The sequence below is a fragment of the Salmo salar genome, chromosome 06 (genome assembly GCF_965601325.2).
Source record: "Salmo salar chromosome 06, fSalSal1, whole genome shotgun sequence".
In the NCBI taxonomy this organism is placed as follows: Eukaryota; Metazoa; Chordata; class Actinopteri; order Salmoniformes; family Salmonidae; genus Salmo; species Salmo salar.
In genome coordinates this window covers 2,995,918-3,018,263 of record NC_138296.1, presented here as the reverse complement: position 1 = coordinate 3,018,263, position 22,346 = coordinate 2,995,918, and the positions used below count along the sequence as shown (strand labels likewise).

General features: G+C 43.3%; 1 long non-coding RNA gene across 1 annotated transcript; it reads right to left on the bottom strand.

The window, feature by feature from the left end:
• Nucleotides 1-2,801: 2,801 nt before the first annotated feature.
• On the bottom strand, nt 2,802-14,712 carry LOC123743355 (uncharacterized). Its single transcript, XR_014392537.1, has 3 exons — nt 14,532-14,712; nt 5,967-6,034; nt 2,802-3,002 (listed from the first exon to the last, which is right to left on the bottom strand). It is a non-coding gene; the product is annotated as an uncharacterized LOC123743355 (long non-coding RNA).
• Between the last annotated feature and the right edge of the window lie 7,634 nt (nt 14,713-22,346).

Sequence of the window (22,346 nt, the reverse complement as noted above, 5' to 3'; positions counted from 1 at the left end):
GTGCAAGAGATGTCACTGTAGTCCCTGGATTGAATCCAGGCAGCATTACATCTGACTGTGGTTGGGAGTCCCATAGGGCAGCTCACAATTGGAACAGCGTCGTCCAGGTTTGGTTGGGCTAGGCGGTCTTTGTGAATAAGAATTTGTTCTTACTGACTTGCCCAGTCAAATATATCAGAGATGACCAGTCTAAACCGGTTCAGATCAGTTCAACATAATGTTATAGTCCTACCAGTAGCAGGACAGAGAATGTACTGTATATAACCTACATATCATAGATGACCAGTCTAAACCTTTTCAGATCAACATAATGTTATAGTCCTACCAGTAGCAGGACAGAGAATGTACTGTATATAACCTACATATCATAGATGACCAGTCTAAACCTGTTCAGATCAACATAATGTTATAGTCCTACCAGTAGCAGGACAGAGAATGTACTGTATATAACCTACATATCATAGATGACCAGTCTAAACCTGTTCAGATCAACATAATGTTATAGTCCTACCAGTAGCAGGACAGAGAATGTACTGTATATAACCTTCATATCATAGATGACCAGTCTAAACCTGTTCAGATCAACATAATGTTATAGTCCTACCAGTAGCAGGACAGAGAATGTACTGTATATAACCTACATATCATAGATGACCAGTCTAAACCTGTTCAGATCAACATAATGTTATAGTCCTACCAGTAGCAGGACAGAGAATGTACTGTATATAACCTACATATCATAGATGACCAGTCTAAACCTGTTCAGATCAACATAATGTTATAGTCCTACCAGTAGCAGGACAGAGAATGTACTGTATATAACCTACATATCATAGATGACCAGTCTAAACCTGTTCACATCAACATAATGTTATAGTCCTACCAGTAGCAGGACAGAGAATGTACTGTATATAACCTACATATCATAGATGACCAGTCTAAACCTGTTCACATCAACATAATGTTATAGTCCTACCAGTAGCAGGACAGAGAATGTACTGTATATAACCTACATATCATAGATGACCAGTCTAAACCTGTTCACATCAACATAATGTTATAAGCCTACCAGTAGCAGGACAGAGAATGTACTGTATATAACCTACATATCATAGATGACCAGAAAGTTACTTTCGTTTGCTCTACTCATTTACATATCAGGTTCTTCCTGTTCTCTCTCCCTCCCTCTCTCTTAACAGCTCCTTCAAGTGTCTGGAACTTTTGGAGGGATGTGAAACCATTCTTCCACGAGAAATTCCATAATTTGCTGTTTTGTTGATGGTAAGTTTTCAATTGTGTTGAGACTCTGACCTGTCCAATGAGCCACACTGATTAAAGAATCCTACAGTACCAAAACACCCTCTCACTCTCTCTCTCACACACACACAGACACACACACACACACACACACACACGCGCAGTGCAGTAATTATAATCCCAGTCTACTGTACACTCCCATCCTCTGCCTCTCTCCATCACTTTCTCTGTCACTTTCTCCATCACTTTCTCCATCACTTTCTCTGTGTTGTCTGTTGCTGTCTCTGTTGGTGAGGGCTAGGCCTACTACAATGCAATATCCAAAACATGACAACACAACTACATAACACCATTAAATACAGTTGATTACTACAATACAACATTCACAACATGACAACACAACTACATAACACCATTAAATACAGTTGAGGATTACTACAATACAACATTCACAACACAACTACATAACACCATTAAATACAGTTGGTTACTACAATACAACATTCACATGACAACACAACTACATACACCATTAAATACAGTTGAACTACAATACAATGCCACGTCATTGCTTTGGAGAAGTTAAAAATAATGTTTTATATTTCTATATGATCAATCCATTAATAATATATGTCTTGTGCTTTTGGCAATGATTTATGTATAATACTTATATGTAACAAGTGATACCATGTATGTCTCTAAAACATTTTGTCTTCATTTTGGCAGATTAACTCATGCTTATTTCAGAAAATTAACTCAGGTTTTCACCCAGCGGCTAAGGAGTTGGAGCTGTGGCAGGAGTTGGACCTGTGGTTGAAAGGTGGCTGGTTTATATCCCGGGCCGGGCGCTGGAAAAAACGGGAGGAATTGATCTGACCCCTGGAGGGCTGCTGGGTTCACGTCCTCAAAACATTAACCTTTCGTTGATCAGAACTCTAGAGGTTCTTCTTCACTGAACCCAAAAATATATATCACTTTTAGTGGTTCCATATATTAAGGAAGTGATAGAAGCCTTTTTGGTTCAATAAGGAACCTTCTTTTCTAAGAGTGTATAATAAACACGTTTTTCTTTTGATTATTTAATTATCTACATCATGTTATTTCAAGATATCCCTTTGGAGCGCAACATCACGTTGTTAAAAAATAATCCTAAATTGGACATGGCTATAAATTAGGCAATTGAAGGCATTAAGGGCATAATATGTGTTTGATGAAAATGAACATTGTATGCAACGTTGTAGGCAACATTATTGGCAAGGGACTTGATGCCTACTATGCCAAAGATATTTAGAGTTGTTAAACGGGTGTGAAGAGTGTGTTGATATAACGGTAATATTGTCAGAATTCTGCTTGTGAAAAAGATCACAATTGGTTAAAAAAAATATGCATTCCATTATATTAGTCAATAATTAAGAGTAGACAAAGTGGTCGTGTCATGTGGAAATTCTATCAAATGTCTTACATTGCAACGAGTACAGTCAGGGTGCCGTGGAACCCCTGCAGTACCTCCACAGACCCCGGATTGAGAACCCCTGATTTAGCAGATGCTCTTATCTAGAGAGATTTACAGTAACTGCATTCATCTTGAGATAGCTATTTATTTTGGAAATAAACATAATAAATTCTTCATAAAATTGTCATCTTACCTCTTAGCTTTGGTGTCATGTCCCTCAGAGAGACTCATTTTAGAGGCAGGGCCCCCCTCCTCTCTCTCCTCAGAGAGATTCATTTTACAGCACTGACCCCTAAACAGAGATCCAGCATGTTGGTTGTGGTTAACACAATGACAACTAAACAGAGATCCAACATGTTGGTTGTGGTTAACACAGTGACAACTAAACAGAGATCCAGCATGTTGGTTGTGGTTAACACAGTGACAACTAAACAGAGATCCAACATGTTGGTTGTGGTCAACACAGTGACAACTAAACAGAGATCCAGCATGTTGGTTGTGGTTAACACAGTGACAACTAAACAGAGATCCAACATGTTGGTTGTGGTTAACACAGTGACAACTAAACAGAGATCCAACATGTTGGTTGTGGTTAACACAGTAACAACTAAACAGAGATCCAGCATGTTGGTTGTGGTTAACACAGTAACAACTAATTATTTAATGTCAATTGTTATCATTTATTCATTATCTCTTTGCGAAATAAAACATTTACTAACAGACATAGAAACAGTCAGGTGATTTAATGCATCACATGAACATGTAGTTGTGACATTTCATCTCCATGGTAACTGTCAATAATAATAATAAGTCACTGTTTGTTAAGGTAGTTATAGACAGTACAGCAACAATAATAATAATAATAATAATAAGTCACTGTTTGTTAAGGTAGTTATAGACAGTACAGCAACAACAATAATAATAATAATAATAATAATGATAATAATAATAATAAGTTACTCTTTGTTAAGGTAGTTATAGACAGTACAGCAACAATAACAATAATAATAACAATAATAATAATAATAATAATAATAAGTCACTGTTTGTTAAGGTAGTTATAGACAGTACAGCAACAATAATATTACTATTAATAATAATAATAAGTCACTGTTTGTTAAGGTAGTTATAGACAGTACAACAACACAAGGCCAAATCTCAAAATTATTTTTATTCATTAAAAGTAGGCTATTTATTGTCTTTCAATCTGTTATTTTCTAAATGTACCTGAGAATATAGACTGAAGGCCGAAAATGTATGACCAGTCTAAACCTGTTCAGATCAGTTCACATAACGTTATAGTCCTACCAGTAGCAGGACAGAAAATGTACTGTATATAACCTTGGCTCTGTCATATCCTCACATGGTCTCTCCTATCATTGCTATGCAGACGACACACAATTAATCTTCTCCTTTCCCCCTTCTGATAACCAGGCGGCGAATCGCATCTCTGCATGTCTGTCAGACATATCAGTGTGGATGACGGATCACCACCTCAAGCTGAACCTCGGCAAGACGGAGCTGCTCTTCCTCCCGGGAAAGGACTGCCCGTTCCATGATCTCGCCATCACGGTTGACAACTCCCTTGTGTCCTCCTCCCAGAGTGCTAAGAACCTTGGCGTGATCCTGGACAACACCCTGTCGTTCTCCACCAACATCAAGGCGGTGACCCGATCCTGTAGGTTCATGCTCTACAACATTCGCAGAGTACGACCCTGCCTCACACAGGAAGCGGCGCAGGTCCTAATCCAGGCACTTGTCATCTCCCGTCTGGATTACTGCAACTCGCTGTTGGCTGGGCTCCCTGCCTGTGCCATTAAACCCCTACAACTCATCCAGAACGCCGCAGCCCGTCTGGTGTTCAACCTTCCCAAGTTCTCTCACGTCACCCCGCTCCTCCGCTCTCTCCACTGGCTTCCAGTTGAAGCTCGCATCCGCTACAAGACCATGGTGATTGCCTACGGAGCTGTGAAGGGAACGGCACCTCCATACCTTCAGGCTCTGATCAGGCCCTACACCCAAACAAGGGCACTGCGTTCATCCACCTCTGGCCTGCTGGCCCCCCTACCTCTGAGGAAGCAGTGAGAATGTACTGTATATAACCTACATATCATAGATGACCAGTCTAAACCTGTTCAGATCAACATAATGTTATAGTCCTACCAGTAGCAGGACAGAGAATGTACTGTATATAACCTACATATCATAGATGACCAGTCTAAACCTGTTCAGATCAACATAATGTTATAGTCCTACCAGTAGCAGGACAGAGAATGTACTGTATATAACCTACATATCATAGATGACCAGTCTAAACCTGTTCAGATCAATATAATGTTATAGTCCTACCAGTAGCAGGACAGAGAATGTACTGTATATAACCTACATATCATAGATGACCAGACTAAACCTGTTCAGATCAGTTCACATAATGTTATAGTCCTACCAGTAGCAGGACAGAGAATGTACTGTATATAACCTACCTATCATAGATGACCAGCCTAAACCTGTTCAGATCAACATAACGTTATAGTCCTACCAGTAGCAGGACAGAGAATGTACTGTATATAACCTTCATATCATAGATGACCAGTCTAAACCTGTTCAGATCAACATAATGTTATAGTCCTACCAGTAGCAGGACAGAGAATGTACTGTATATAACCTACATATCATAGATGACCAGTCTAAACCTGTTCAGATCAACATAATGTTATAGTCCTACCAGTAGCAGGACAGAGAATGTACTGTATATAACCTACATATCATACATGACCAGTTTAAACCTGTTCAGATCAACATAATGTTATAGTCCTACCAGTAGCTGGACAGAGAATGTACTGTATATAACCTACAAATCATAGATGACCAGCCTAAATCTGTTCAGATCAGTTCACATAATGTTATAGTCCTACCATTAGCAAGTCAGAGAATGTACTGTATATAACCTACATATCATAGATGACCTGTCTAAACCTGTTCCGATCAGTTCACAGAGACCATCAGGTTTGTCAGCATGATAAGTGATCATATCTCAAACCTACTCTGACTATTTAATGTCTGACGTCGCCCTAACCTTATAATAGTTTGTAGGTAGCCTAGACCTACAGTACGAGAGTCTGCCAGTCTTTCCTACATACCAACACATTTATTTAATGTTACCGAGAAATATGTGCCACAGTTTCAACAGCCGTTTTGTAACTGCGTAGGTTACAAACCTACTTTTAATTTCATATGAGGAAATCACATAACTTACAGTCACTGGTGCAGCTGCCTGTTTTCTTGCAGATGAAGTAGCTTTCATAGGCAACTCATTCAACCAGCCTAAACAACAGTAAATAAAATATGTTAAATGGTCAAAAGCCAATCCTGATATAGTCATATACATTAGAGAGAGGTATATATATCCTGATATAACCATATACATTAGAGAGAGGTATATATATCCTGATATAGTCATATACATTAGAGAGAGGTATATATATCCTGATAGAGCCATATACATTAGAGAGAGGTATATATATCCTGATATACTCATATACATTAGAGAGAGGTATATATATCCTGATATAGTCATATACATTAGAGAGAGGTATATATATCCTGATATAACCATATACATTAGAGAGAGGTATATATATCCTGATATAGTCATATACATTAGAGAGAGGTATATATATATCCTATATATAACCATATCCAATAGAGAGAGGTATAAATATCCTGATATAACCATATCCATTAGAGAGAGGTATATATATCCTGATATAGTCATATACATTAGAGAGAGGTATATATATCCTTATATAACCATATCCAATAGAGAGAGGTATATATATCCTGATATAGCCATATACATTAGAGGTATATATATCCTGATATAGCCATATACATTAGAGGTATATTGCTACAGGTGTTGGATCTTAATTTGAGCCAGTTTGCTACAGCAGGAAAATAATCCTGCAGAAACAGGACATTTGAATTATTATGTGGATTATAATTAATGAACAGTTTTGTGGAATTTATCATCTTCAGAAACCGTTTTTAAAGTTTAATTACACTCAAATACACTACAAGTTTATTTTTTCTGCAACAGGGTGATCAAATTAAAATCCTACATCTGTACAGAGATTATGGCTTTACATTTACATCATTTAGCAGACACTCTTATCCAGAGCGACTTACAGTAGTGAATGCATACATTTCATACATTTTATTTTTTCTGTGCTGGCCCCCCGTGGGAATTGAACCCACAACCCTGGCGTTGCAAACACCATGCTCTACCAACTGAGCTACAGGGAAGGCTACTCTTCATCTGAAAAGGGCAGTTTGACTTATTAGCAATAACATTGCAACTGTCAGCTGCTGTAAACCTCTGTGATTGGATGTTATAGACCCCCATACATATCCCCATGTACAATTATGTGTACAGATGTAGGATCTTCATTTGATCACCCCCCACTGCAGAAGAACTTTCCAGCAATGCAGGACATCTAAAACTTGTTGTGTATTCCTTGTGGCTCCGTTGGTAGAGCATGGTGTTTGCAACGCCAGCATGGTGTGTGCAATGCCAGGGTTGTGGGTTCGATTCCGCCGGGGGGCCAGTACATAATAAAAAATAATAAAAAAAATGCATGAAATGTATTCTCTGGATAAGAGTGTCTGCTAAATGACTCAAATGTAAAAGGTTTACAAAGGCTTCTGAAGTTTGTAATTTCCACTTAGATCTTTTCCTTACGAAAAATGTAGTAACTCCTACAGAAATGTCAATTAAGTATAATTCACATAATAATTCACGTTTCCTGTTCCTGCAGGAATATTTTAATAAACTGGCTCAAATTAAGATCCTACATATGTACGTGCAAATGTACTTGGTGAATAAAGGTGATTGTGATTCTACAAAGGTTGAGTCTCTAGATTCCCTTGCTGCTCTGGAGAAATAATGAAATGGTTGTCATGGTGATTTAACCTGTTGGGGATAGGGGGCAGTATTTGCACGGCCGGATAAGAAACGTACCCAATTTAATCTGGTTACTACTCCTGCCCAGTAACTAGAATATGCATATCATTGTTTGATTTGGATAGAAAACACCCTAAAGTTTCTAAAACTGTTTGAATGGTGGCTGTGAGTATAACAGAACTCATTTGGCAGGCCAAAACCTGAGAAGATTCCAAACAGAAAGTGCCCTCTCTGACCATTTCATGGCCTTCTTGATCATCTCTAACCAAAACAGGGGATCTCTGTTATAACGTGACATTTTCTAACGCTCCCATAGGCTCTCAGAAGGCGCCAGAACGATGAATGGTGGCTTTGCAGGCCATGGCTGAAAAACATTAGTGCATTTGGTAAGTGGTCGACCTGAGGACAATGAGACTGGAAGCGCGTGCACGAGCCGACACCATGTTTACTTTCTCTCTCTTTGAACGAAAACAACGACTCCCGGTCGGAATATTATCGCTTTTTTTACGTGAAAAATAGCATAAAAATTTATTTTAAACAGCGGTTGACATGCTTCGAAGTACGGTAATGGAATATTTTGAATTTTTTTGTCACGAAACGCGTCGGGCGCGTCACCCTTCTTTACCCTTCGGATAGTGTCTTGAACGCACGAACAAAACGCCTCTATTTGGATATAACTATGGATTATTTGGATCCAAACCAACATTTGTTATTGAAGTAGAAGTCCTGGGAGTGCATTCTGACAATGCACCAATAGGCTTAACCCACATGGTGGGAATTGTTACCTGGCTCACACTGTCCCAAATGCAATTTAAAAAAAAGCAAGTCTCAGACACTATTTCTGACACCAATGTAGCGAACAGCGGGGCAGGGAAGCCAACCCAGGTCGCACATGTAAAAGGCCAACAACCTACGCATCGTGCCATTGGCACCAATTCACTTGGGTCACTTGTTTGGAATTGTGAAGTGGCTCATATAGCGAGGATCACTGCACTTTAGTGGAACTATGATACAATTACATTATCATATGAAATGTAGAGGATCACTACACTATAGTGGAACTATGATACAATTACATTATCATATGAAATGTAGAGGATCAGTACGCTATAGAGGAACTATGATACAAATACATTATCATATAAAATTTAGAGGATCACTACGCTATAGAGGAACTATGATACAATTACATTATCATATGAAATGTAGAGGATCACTACACTATAGTAGAACTATGATATGACAAGGTGTAGTACTGAAACTACCGAGGTTACCTAGCCAGCTACACGTTCAAAGTCAACAACGCAGCCACTGCTAGCTAGCCTACTCCACCAGCCAGCAGTACTGTATCATCTTAGTCAATAACATTTTTGCAACGTAAGCTTAACTTCCTGAACATTCGAGACGTGTAGTCCACTTGTCACTCCAATCTCATTTGCATTAGCGTAGCCTCTTCTGTAGCTTGTCTACTATGTGCCTGCCTATCCCTGTTCTCTCTCCTCTGCACAGGCCATACAAACGCTCCACACCGCGTGGCACTCTAACCTGGTGGGCCCAGCGCGCACGACCCACGTGGAGTTCCAGGTCTCCGGCAGCCTCTGGAACTGCCGGTCTGCGGCCAACAAGGCTGAGTTCATCTCAGCCTATGCTACCCTCCAGTCCCTAGACTTCCTGGCGCTGACGGAAACATGGATCACCACAGATAACACTGCTACTCCTACTGCTCTCTCCTCGTCTGACTACGTGTTCTCGCATACCCCTAGAGCATCGAGCCAGCGGGGTGGTGGCACTGGAATCCTCATCTCTCCCAAGTGGACATTCTCTCTTTCTCCCCTGACCCATCTGTCTATCTCCTCATTTGAATTCCATGCTGTCACAGTTACCAGCCCTTTCAAGCTTAACATCCTTATCATTTATCGCCCTCCAGGTTCCCTTGGAGAGTTCATCAATGAGCTTGACGCCTTGATAAGTTCCTTTCCTGAGGATGGCTCACCTCTCACAGTTCTGGGTGACTTTAACCTCCCCACGTCTACCTTCGACTCATTCCTCTCTGCCTCCTTCTTTCCACTCCTCTCCTCTTTCGACCTCACCCTCTCACCTTCCCCCCCTACTCACAAGGCAGGCAATACGCTTGACCTCATCTTTACTAGATGCTGTTCTTCCACTAATCTCATTGCAACTCCCCTCCAAGTCTCCGACCACTACCTTGTATCCTTTTCCCTCTCGCTCTCATCCAACACTTCTCACTCTCCCCCTACTCGGATGGTATTGCGCCGTCCCAACCTTCGCTCTCTCTCTCCCGCTACTCTCTCCTCTTCCATCCTATCATCTCTTCCCTCTGCTCAAACCTTCTCCAACCTATCTCCTGATTCTGCCTCCTCAACCCTCCTCTCATCCCTCTCTGCATCCTTTGATCTCCTCTGTCCCCTATCCTCCAGGCCGGCTCGGTCCTCCCCTCCTGCTCCGTGGCTCGACGACTCACTGCGAGCTCACAGAACAGGGCTCCGGGCAGCCGAGCGGAAATGGAGGAAAACTCGCCTCCCTGCGGACCTGGCATCCTTTCACTCCCTCCTCTCTACATTTTCCTCTTCTGTCTCTGCTGCTAAAGCCACTTTCTACCACTCTAAACTCCAAGCATCTGCCTCTAACCCTAGGAAGCTCTTTGCTACCTTCTCCTCCCTCCTGAATCCTCCTCCCCCTCCCCCCCCCCCCCCCCCTCCTCCCTCTCTGCGGATGACTTCGTCAACCATTTTGAAAAGAAGGTTGACGACATCCGATCCTCGTTTGCTAAGTCAAACGACACTGCTGGTCCTGCTCACACTGCCCTACCCTGTGCTTTGACCTCTTTCTCCCCTCTCTCTCCAGATGAAATCTCGCGTCTTGTGACGGCCGGCCGCCCAACAACCTGCCCACTTGACCCTATCCCCTCCTCTCTTCTCCAGACCATTTCCGGAGACCTTCTCCCCTACCTCACCTCGCTCATCAACGCATCCTTGACCGCTGGCTACGTCCCTTCCGTCTTCAAGAGAGCGAGAGTTGCACCCCTTCTGAAAAAACCTACACTCGACCCCTCCGATGTCAACAACTACAGGCCAGTATCCCTTCTTTCCTTTCTCTCCAAAACTCTTGAACGCGCCGTGCTTGGCCAGCTCTCTTGCTATCTCTCTCAGAATGACCTTCTTGATCCTAATCAGTCAGGTTTCAAGACTGGGCATTCAACTGAGACTGCTCTTCTCTGTGTCACGGAGGCTCTCCGCACTGCTAAAGCTAACTCTCTCTCCTCTGCTCTCATCCTTCTAGACCTATCTGCTGCCTTTGATACCGTGAACCATCAGATCCTCCTCTCCACCCTCTCCGAGCTGGGCATCTCTGGCACCGCGCACGCTTGGATTGCGTCCTACCTGACAGGTCGCTCCTACCAGGTGGCGTGGCGAGAATCTGTCTCCGCACCACGTGCTCTCACCACTGGTGTCCCCCAGGGCTCTGTTCTTGGCCCACTCCTATTCTCGCTATACACCAAGTCACTTGGCTCTGTCATATCCTCACATGGTCTCTCATATCATTGCTATGCAGATGACACACAATTAATCTTCTCCTTTCCCCCTTCTGACAACCAGGTGGCGAATCGCATCTCTGCATGTCTGGCAGACATATCAGTGTGGATGACGGATCACCACCTCAAGCTGAACCTCGGCAAGACGGAGCTGCTCTTCCTCCCGGGGAAGGACTGCCCGTTCCATGATCTCGCCATCACGGTTGACAACTCCCTTGTGTCCTCCTCCCAGAGTGCTAAGAGCCTTGGCGTGACCCTGGACAACACCCTGTCGTTCTCCACCAACATCAAGGCGGTGACCCGATCCTGTAGGTTCATGCTCTACAACATTCGCAGAGTACGACCCTGCCTCACACAGGAAGCGGCGCAGGTCCTAATCCAGGCACTTGTCATCTCCCGTCTGGATTACTGCAACTCGCTGTTGGCTGGGCTCCCTGCCTGTGCCATTAAACCCCTACAACTCATCCAGAACGCCGCAGCCCGTCTGGTGTTCAACCTTCCCAAGTTCTCTCACGTCACCCCGCTCCTCCGCTCTCTCCACTGGCTTCCAGTCGAAGCTCGCATCCGCTACAAGACCATGGTGCTTGCCTACGGAGCTGTTAGGGGAACGGCACCTCCGTACCTTCAGGCTCTGATCAGGCCCTACACCCAAACAAGGGCACTCCGTTCATCCACCTCTGGCCTGCTCGCCTCCCTACCTCTGAGGAAGCACAGTTCCCGCTCAGCCCAGTCAAAACTGTTCGCTGCTCTGGCACCCCAATGGTGGAACAAGCTCCCTCACGACGCCAGGACAGCGGAGTCAATCACCACCTTCCGGAGACACCTGAAACCCCACCTCTTCAAGGAATACCTGGGTTAGGATAAGGTAATCCTTCTAACCCCCCCCCTTAAAAGATTTAGATGCACTATTGTAAAGTGGTTGTTCCACTGGATATTATAGGTGAATGCACCAATTTGTAAGTCGCTCTGGATAAGAGCGTCTGCTAAATGACTAAAATGTAAATGTAAATGATACAATTACATTATCATATGAAATGTAGAGGTTCACTACACTATAGTAGAACTATGATACAAATACATTATCATATGAAATGTAGAGGATCACTACGCTATAGAGGAACTATGATACAATTATATTGAAATGTTAAATGTAGAACTATAATATCTGAATATTGATATATTGAATTTGACTTGACCACGTCCAGTCAGCTCCATTTTGTCTGATTAAACTGACACCAACCTGTCTCAGTAGTAGTAGACTGTTAGGAGTGTTTTACTGTCATTCACTATACTAACATTACACCAACCTGTCTCAGTAGTAGTAGACTGTTAGGAGTGTTTTACTGTCATTCACTATACTAACATTACACCAACCTGTCTCAGTAGTAGTAGACTGTTAGGAGTGTTTTACTGTCATTCACTATACTAACATTACACCAACCTGTCTCAGTAGTAGTAGACTGTTAGGAGTGTTTTACTGTCATTCACTATACTAACATCACACCAACCTGTCTCAGTAGTAGTAGACTGTTAGGAGTGTTTTACTCTCATTCACTATACTAACATTACACCAACCTGTCTTAGTAGTAGTAGACTGTTAGGAGTGTTTTACTGTCATTCACTATACTAACATTACACCAACCTGTCTCAGTAGTAGTAGACTGTTAGGAGTGTTTTACTGTCATTCACTATACTAACATTACACCAACCTGTCTCAGTAGTAGTAGACTGTTAGGAGTGTTTTACTGTCATTCACTATACTAACATTACACCAACCTGTCTCAGTAGTAGTAGACTGTTAGGAGTGTTTTACTGTCATTCACTATACTAACATTACACCAAACTGTCTCAGTAGTAGTAGACTGTTAGGAGTGTTTTACTGTCATTCACTATACTAACATTACACCAACCTGTCTCAGTAGTAGTAGACTGTTAGGAGTGTTTTACTGTCATTCACTATACTAACATTACACCAACCTGTCTCAGTAGTAGTAGACTGTTAGGAGTGTTTTACTGTCATTCACTATACTAACATTACACCAACCTGTCTCAGTTGTAGTAGACTGTTAGGAGTGTTTTACTGTCATTCACTATACTAACATTACACCATACATTTAATTTATCTACACACTTTACAATAATCCCTGACAGGATTGTCACCTTGTAGCCTGAATTCACAACCAGAACATGTCAAGTCATTGAGATATTTTCTGTTCTGCTGAGAGAGCAGCTTTCTGATGACTAGCACTCTGTATATTCTGATGGATGAGGCCTGAGATGGAATGTGAAGATAACTGAAGCTGGCTAGCTTTAGAAAACCAGAATATCTAGCTTGCATATTAGTGTACCACCAGGCTATGTTCAGGTTTCAGCATCAGGTATAAACAGCCGAGTTGTTGGCTACAAACTGGGTTGTATTCATTAGTTTACTCCACAGCCAACAGTTCTAAAATGATGCATAAACAGTTTACTCCAAACACTGTACAATGTGACCTAAACGGTTTCTGTTGCCAAACGTTTTGCTACGGTCGGCACTAATGAATACACACAACCTGTTTTGAGGAAGTGTAAGTTATTGTTTGGCTTTCCACAAAATGTTTTAAAAATGTTTTGAGAAGACTTGTCTATAGACCTATGATCCAGTACACTCTTAGAATAAAGGGTTCCAAACAGGTCCTCCGTCTGTCCCCATAGGAGATTATTTGGGGTTCCAGGTAGAACCCTTCTGGCTTCAATGTAAAACCCTCTGTGGAAAGGGTTCTTCATGGAACCCAAAAGGGTTCTACCTAGTACCAAAATATGTTCTACAAAGGGTTCTCCTATGGGGACAGCCAAAGAACCCTTTTAGATTCTAGATAGTGTAGGAGCGATCACCCTGGGGCACACAGATGGGCACAGAACGAATTCACCCCACACATCTAATTTACATCAAAAACATTTTAAGGAGAGTAGGACTATTATAACACTGTCCACCAAAAATAGAATCAACTATATGAATACACATAACAATATCATCAACTATATTAATACACATAACAATATCATCAACTATATGAATACACATAACAATATCATCAACTATATGAATACACACAACAATATCATCAGCTATATTAATACACATAACAATATCATCAACTATATTAATACACATATCATCAACTATATGAATACACATAACAAAATCATCAACTATATGAATACACAACAATATCATCAACTATATTAATACACATAACAATATCATCAACTATATGAATACACATAACAATATCATCAACTATATGAATACACAATAATCATCTTACCTTTTATCTCTCTCTCAATAGAAACAGAGTCTGGAATGATCATTCGGTCTTCGAAAGTTACTTTCGTTTGCTCTGCTCATTTACATATCAGGTTCTGCCTGTTCTCTCTCCACTCCCTCTCTCTTTACAGCTCTTACAATGTGCAGCTCCTCTCTCTCCCCAGGGGTAGCAGCTCCTCTCTCCCCAGGGGTAGCAGCTCCTCTCTCCCCAGGGGTAGTAGCTCCTCTCTCCCCAGAAGTAGCAGCTCCTCTCTCCCCAGGGGTAGCAGCTCCTCTCTCCCCAGGGGTAGCAGCTCCTCTCTCCCCAGGGGTAGCAGCTCCTCTCTCCCCAGGGGTAGCAGCTCCTCTCTCCCTAGGGGTAGCAGCTCCTCTCTCCCCAGGGGTAGCAGCTCCCCAGGGGTAGCAGCTCCTCTCTCCCTAGGGGTAGCAGCTCCTCTCTCTCCAGGGGTAGCAGCTCCTCTCTCCCCAGGGGTAGCAGCTCTTCTCTCCCCAGGGGTAGCAGCTCCTCTCTCCCCAGGGGTAGCAGCTCCTCTCTCCCCAGGGATTTGAAGACATTGGGAGCTACTTTTGAACACATACATCTACAGTGTATTGCCAACAACTTCAAACATTGACTCTGACCTGTCCAAAAAGCCAATCTGATTAAATTACCCCTCAATCCCTTCTTTCTTTTTTTCTCTCTTTCTAAAGTCACAGTTTTTTGATAGTACTTTTAAAAGTGGCAATATTTCGAGATTAAAGTGGCAATATTTTGATAATATACTCAACATTATATTTTTAGAATGAAGTCTGTTATGAATGTAGGGGATGTGTTTAATAAGTGCATGTCTCCCTGACTACCTGTTGCTGTACCACTGTTGAAATGCCTCAGTTAGATGTCCTGGTGAAACTATAATAAAGTCTGTTATATTTCTAGATGAATGTAGGGGATGTGTTTAATAAGTGCATGTCTCCCTGACTACCTGTTACTGTACCACTGTTGAAATGACTCAGTTAGATGTCCTGGTGAAACTACCCTTTAGAATTGGCTTTACTAAGGTTTGTATCAATCACAACTAAAGTTGCCAAATAACTGTTTCAAATGACCACTTTTATACTCAACATAGACACTTCATATGAACACTCACTCTGGAATGAGAAAAGTATCCTTTCAATTTTATTCAGCTAAATTCAATTATATTTTTCTTACTAATAATCATGTAATATAAAATAATGGCACAGGACTTATAAGCATAGGCCCATCTAGTCTACTAAATGAACAAGCCTACAGTCTATATCATAGCCAGATAACATACAGTATCTAGTCTACTAAATGAACAAGCCTACAGTCTATATCATAGCCAGATAACATACAGTATCCTACTAAATGAACAAGCCTACAGTCTATATCATAGCCAGATAACATACAGTATCTAGTCTACTAAATGAACAAGCCTACAGTCTATATCATAGCCAGATAACACACAGTATCTAGTCTACTAAATGAACAAGCCTACAGTCTACGACATGGATCATAGCCAGATAACATACAGTATCTAGTCTACTAAATGAACAAGCCTACAGTCTATATCATAGCCAGATAACACACAGTATCTAGTCTACTAAATGAACAAGCCTACAGTCTACGACATGGATCATAGCCAGATAACATACAGTATCTAGTCTACTAAATGAACAAGCCTACAGTCTATATCATAGCCAGATAACATACAGTATCTAGTCTACTAAATGAACAAGCCTACAGTCTATAACATGGAGCATAGCCAGATAACATACAGTATCTAGTCTACTAAATGAACAAGCCTACAGTCTATATCATAGCCAGATAACATACAGTATCTAGTCTACTAAATGAACAAGCCTACATGGCATTTTTTTTGCATTTACCTCCCTTATCTCACATCATTTGCTCACATTGTATATAGTCTTTTTTTTTTTTCTTCTACTGCATCATTGATTGTATGTTGTTTTACTCCATGTGTAACTCTGTGTTTTTGTATGTTGTCGAACTGCTTTGCTTTATCTTGGCCAGGTCGCAATTGTAAATGAGAACTTGTTCTCAACTTGCCTACCTGGTTAAATAAAGGTGAAATAAATAAAATAAAAATAAATAAATAAACATCCTATGACATGGACCATAGCCAGATAACATACAGTAGGTCAACTCATATTCTGTTCTTCTGAAATACATGTTTCTTTAGATCTGCCTAAAATAAATTATTGATTCATTGTGTTGGTGAATAATACATTTAGACTTGTTAAATGTACATGCTCCAAAGGTGCTCATCAGTGGTTTGTATATGGCATGTATACAGCTGAAGCCTGAAGTTGATAAACGTGTTTATGTTAATTAACAGTAATTTACCTTGAGACCAGCAGTCTTTTGCATGACAATAAACGTCTGACAATAAATCATGACCTCCACAGCTCTCGGCCTGTGTCTGGGTCTCCTACATCATGACTCCACAGCTCTAGGTCTGTGTCTGGGTCTCCTACATCATGACTCCACAGCTCTAGGTCTGTGTCTGGGTCTCCTACATCATGACTCCACAGCTCTAGGACTGTATCTGGGTCTCCTACATCATGACTCCACAGCTCTAGGTCTGTGTCTGGGTCTACTACATCATGACTCCACAGCTCTAGGTCTGTGTCTGGGTCTCCTACATCATGACTACACAGCTCTAGGTCTGTGTCTGGGTCTCCTACATCATGACAGCTCTAGGCCTGTGTTTGGGTCTCCTACATCATGACTCCACAGCTCTAGGCCTGTGTCTGGGTCTCCTACATCATGACCCCACAGCTCTAGGACTGTATCTGGGTCTCCTACATCATGACTCCACAGCTCTAGGTCTGTGTCTGGGTCTCCTACATCATGACTCCACAGCTCTAGGTCTGTGTCTGGGTCTCCTACATCATGACTCCACAGCTCTAGGACTGTATCTGGGTCTCCTACATCATGACTCCACAGCTCTAGGTCTGTGTCTGGGTCTCCTACATCATGACTCCACAGCTCTAGGTCTGTGTCTGCGTCTCCTACATCATGACTCCACAGCTCTAGGACTGTATCTGGGTCTCCTACATCATGACTCCACAGCTCTAGGCCTGTATCTGGGTCTCCTACATCATGACTCCACAGCTCTAGGCCTGTATCTGGGTCTCCTACATCATGACTCCACAGCTCTAGGCCTGTATCTGGGTCTCCTACATCATGACTCCACAGCTCTAGGTCTGTGTCTGTTTCTCCTACATCATGACTCCACAGCTCTAGGTCTGTGTCTGGGTCTCCTACATCATGACTCCACAGCTCTAGGACTGTATCTGGGTCTCCTACATCATGACTCCACAGCTCTAGGTCTGTGTCTGGGTCTCCTACATCGTGACTCCACAGCTCTAGGACTGTATCTGGGTCTCCTACATCATGACTCCACAGCTCTAGGTCTGTGTCTGGGTCTCCTACATCATGACTCCACAGCTCTAGGTCTGTGTCTGGGTCTCCTACATCATGACTCCACAGCTCTAGGTCTGTGTCCAGGTCTCCTACATCATGACTCCACAGCTCTAGGTCTGTGTCTGGGTCTCCTACATCATGACTCCACAGCTCTAGGACTGTATCTGGGTCTCCTACATCATGACTCCACAGCTCTAGGACTGTATCTGGGTCTCCTACATCATGACTCCACAGCTCTAGGTCTGTGTCCAGGTCTCCTACATCATGACTCCACAGCTCTAGGTCTGTGTCCAGGTCTCCTACATCATGACTCCACAGCTCTAGGTCTGTGTCTGGGTCTCCTACATCATGACAGCTCTAGGACTGTATCTGGGTCTCCTACATCATGACTCCACAGCTCTAGGACTGTATCTGGGTCTCCTACATCATGACTCCACAGCTCTAGGTCTGTGTCTGGGTCTCCTACATCATGACTCCACAGCTCTAGGACTGTGTCTGGGTTTCCTAAATCATCCTCTTCCCTCCATGTCCTCCTGGCTGCTGCTGTTCTAAGTGCTCCACTGACCTGCTGTTGTCGTCTGTCCTCCTTGGCTCATCTGAGATGTTTAGATTACATCATATTTGAGGACACATAATTTAAGGGCCTATGTATTTTTCATGTTTTATTCACCTACAATCTTTTCCCCTCCCTTTCTGGCTGCCCTGCCCCCTTCCCTACTCAGATCAAGTTTGTTTATTATATACACATGATATACACTGTGTGTACAAAACATTAGGAATACCTGTTTATTCCATGACATAGACTAACCAAGTGAATCCAGGTGAAAGCTATGATCCCTTATTGATGTCACCTAGGGCTGTGTCGGTCATGACATTTTGTTACCCTGATAACTGTCAGTCTCATGGTAATTTACCCTTAATTAACATCAAAACATTAACCATCTCCTGGATTCCACACACAGCCTACAAGCCACTGATGCAGACCTTTAGAACATCTACATTTTAAAAAGTCTAATAAATCCATGTAATATAGCCTACACCTTCACAATAAATCCATTATTTATTTTAGACATGTCTAAAGAAACTGATGATATGATATGAAGAAAATCTATTTCAGAAGAACACACTAAGAATCCAGGCTGTATCCCAAGCGGCTGTAATTGGGAGTCCCATAGGCCGGCGCACAATTGGCCCAGTGTCATCCAGGTTTGGCTGGGGTAGTGTAACGGTCGTCGTGTGGAGTGGACCAAAATGCAGCAGGGACGTGAATGCTCATTTTAAACTTTATTGAACACTACACAAAAACAAGAAAACGAACGAACGACAAACAGTCTTGCAGGCTAACCCTAGCAGTGCAAAAACAACTTCCCACAAAACACAAGTGAAAAACAGGCTACCTAAGTATGACTCTCAATCAGCAACAACGATGTACAGCTGTTCCTGATTGAGAGCCATACCAGGCCAACAAAGAAATACACAACACAGAAAACCCATAGAAATACAAAACATAGAACATTACCCAAAACCCCGGAACACATAAATCAAACACCCCTCTTACATAATACATAGACTAACAAAAACCCGAACCACATAAAACAAACACCCCCTGCCACGTCCTGACCAAACTACAATAACAAATAACCCCTTTACTGGTCAGGACGTGACAGTACCCCCCCCCCCCCCCCAAAGGATGCAGACCCCGAAGGCACCTCGCACAAAAAACACAAAAAATAACCCCAAAACAAAAAAAGAATCCCAAACTAAAGAGAGGGAAGGGAGGGTGGCCACCGTCACCGACGGTTCCTGTGCTACACCCCCCCTCCCAACCCACCTACAATGGAGGTGGCTCAAGCTCCGGCCTTACTCCCCCACCTAACCTGTCCACCCCCGCTAAATAATTCATTATTACCCTTCCCGAAGTATCTGGGCTATGGCGCATCGCTGAAGGCCTCAGGCTGATGCGCGTTGCTGGAGACCTCGGGCTGATGCACGTCGCTGGAGACCTTGGGCTGAAGGGCGACTTTGGCTGCGCCGGTTCCGGACTGTAGGCCGTCTCACTCGGTTCCGGACTGCACACTGTTGCCGGATACTCTGGACGGGGTACTGTTGCCGGGTACTCTGGACGGAGCACTGTTGCTGGACACTCTGGACTGGGCACTGTCGTCGGACACTCTGGACTGGGCACTGTCGTCGGACACTCTGGACTGGGCACTGTCGTCGGACACTCTGGACGGACACTCTGGACTGGGCACTGTCGTCGGAAGTTCGGGACTGGGCTGACGCACTGGAAGCCTGATGCGTGGTGCTGGTACTGGATGTGCCAGACTGGAAACATACACCTCAGGGCTAGTGTGAGGAGCAGGAACAGGACGAGTTGGACTGGGCTGACGCACTGGAAGCCTGGTGCGTGGGGCTGGTACTGGAGGTACCAGACTGGAGACATGCACCCCAAGGCTAGAGCAAGGAATGGAAACAGGACGTACTGGACTGGGATGACGCAATGGAAGCCTGGTGCGTGGTGCTGGTACTGGATGTGCCAGACTGGAAACACGCACCTCAGGGCTAGTGCGAGGAGCAGGAACAGGACGAGTTGGACTGGGCTGACGCACTGGAAGCCTAGTGTGTGGGGCTGGTACTGGAGGTACCAGACTGGAGACATGCACCCCAAGGCTAGAGCAAGGAATGGAAACAGGACGTACTGGACTGGGATGACGCAATGGAAGCCTGGTGCGTAGTGCTGGCTTTGGAGGCACCAGACTGGAGACACGCACCTCAGGGCTAGTGCAAGGAGAGGGAACAGGGTGCACTGGGCCATGGGTAAGCACTGGAGGTCTGGAGCGCACCTCCTGCACAACCCATCCTGGCTGGATGGTAATAGCAGCCCTGTACAAGGAGAGTGCTGGCACAGGGCGAACTGGGCTGTGCAGAGGCCTGATGGTTGCCGTGCGTAGAGCAGGCATAGGGTAGCCTGGACCTCTGGAGGCGCACCGGTGGCCAGATGTGCTGCGCAGGCATCCTCCTTCCAGGCTGGATGCCCACTCTAGCACGGCACTTGCGAGGGGCTGGGATCGCTCGCACCGGACTGTGCGTGCGCATGGGCGAGATTGTGCACACTTCCGCATATACCGACGCTCTCCACTCCATACGCTCCCCATAATAAGCAAGGGGAGTTGGCTTAGGTCTACCGCCTGACCTAGCCAAACTACCTGTGTGCCCCCCCAAAACATTTCTTGGGGCTGCCTCTCGACCTCCACCTGCTTCCCATATAGGCTATTACAATGGTCCAGTAGTTGCTCTCACGTCCAGTCTATCCTCGCCTCTAATACCTCCAGCGACCAGGATGACATCACCTCCCGAGCTCACTGCTTGCTCCACTCCAGCTCCTTATAGTCCACCTGCTGCTCCTTCCTTCGCTGCTTGGTCCTTTGGTGGTGGGAAGTTCTGTAACGGTCGTCGTGTGGAGTGGACCAAAATGCAGCAGGGACGTGAATGCTCATTTTAAACTTTATTGAACACTACACAAAAACAAGAAAACGAACGAACGACAAACAGTCTTGCAGGCTAACCCTAGCAGTGCAAAAACAACTTCACACAAAACACAGGTGAAAAACAGGCTACCTAAGTATGACTCTCAATCAGCAACAACGATGTACAGCTGTTCCTGATTGAGAGCCATACCAGGCCAACAAAGAAATACACAACACAGAAAACCCATAGAAATACAAAACATAGAACATTACCCCAAACCCCGGAACACAAAAATCAAACACCCCTCTTACATAATACATAGACTATCAAAAACCCGAATCACATAAAACAAACACCCCCTGCCACGTCCTGACCAAACTACAATAACAAATAACCCCTTTACTGGTCAGGACGTGATAGGTAGGCCATCATTGTTAATAAGAATGTGTTCTTAACTGGTTTGCCTAGTTAAATAAAGGTTAAATTTAAAAAAGTTGAAACGTATAAAAGATTCTTACAAGAACCTTTTCATCTTTAGAGTTCCTCTGGGAACCTTTCCTAATCAATGGGTTCATAATTTAACCTTTCCTAATCATTGGGTTCATAATTTAACCTTTCCTAATCAATGGATTCATATTAGGTTCCAGGAGGAACCTTTCAATATGCTGATGCCCTCTTATTATCAATAGCTTCCGCATGACTACTACCACCCACATCGACATTCCCTTCTAGGACAGACTGGTAGCTACACAACAACACTTCATATGCTGGCCCCTCTTATTATCAATAGCTTCTGTTTAAAAATAAAGAAGTGGAGTGTCCAAGCTTTTGACTGGTATTGTATGTGTGGAATTATTTTTTATTTAGAATGGTCCACAACAAAACCATGTCATCCATAGC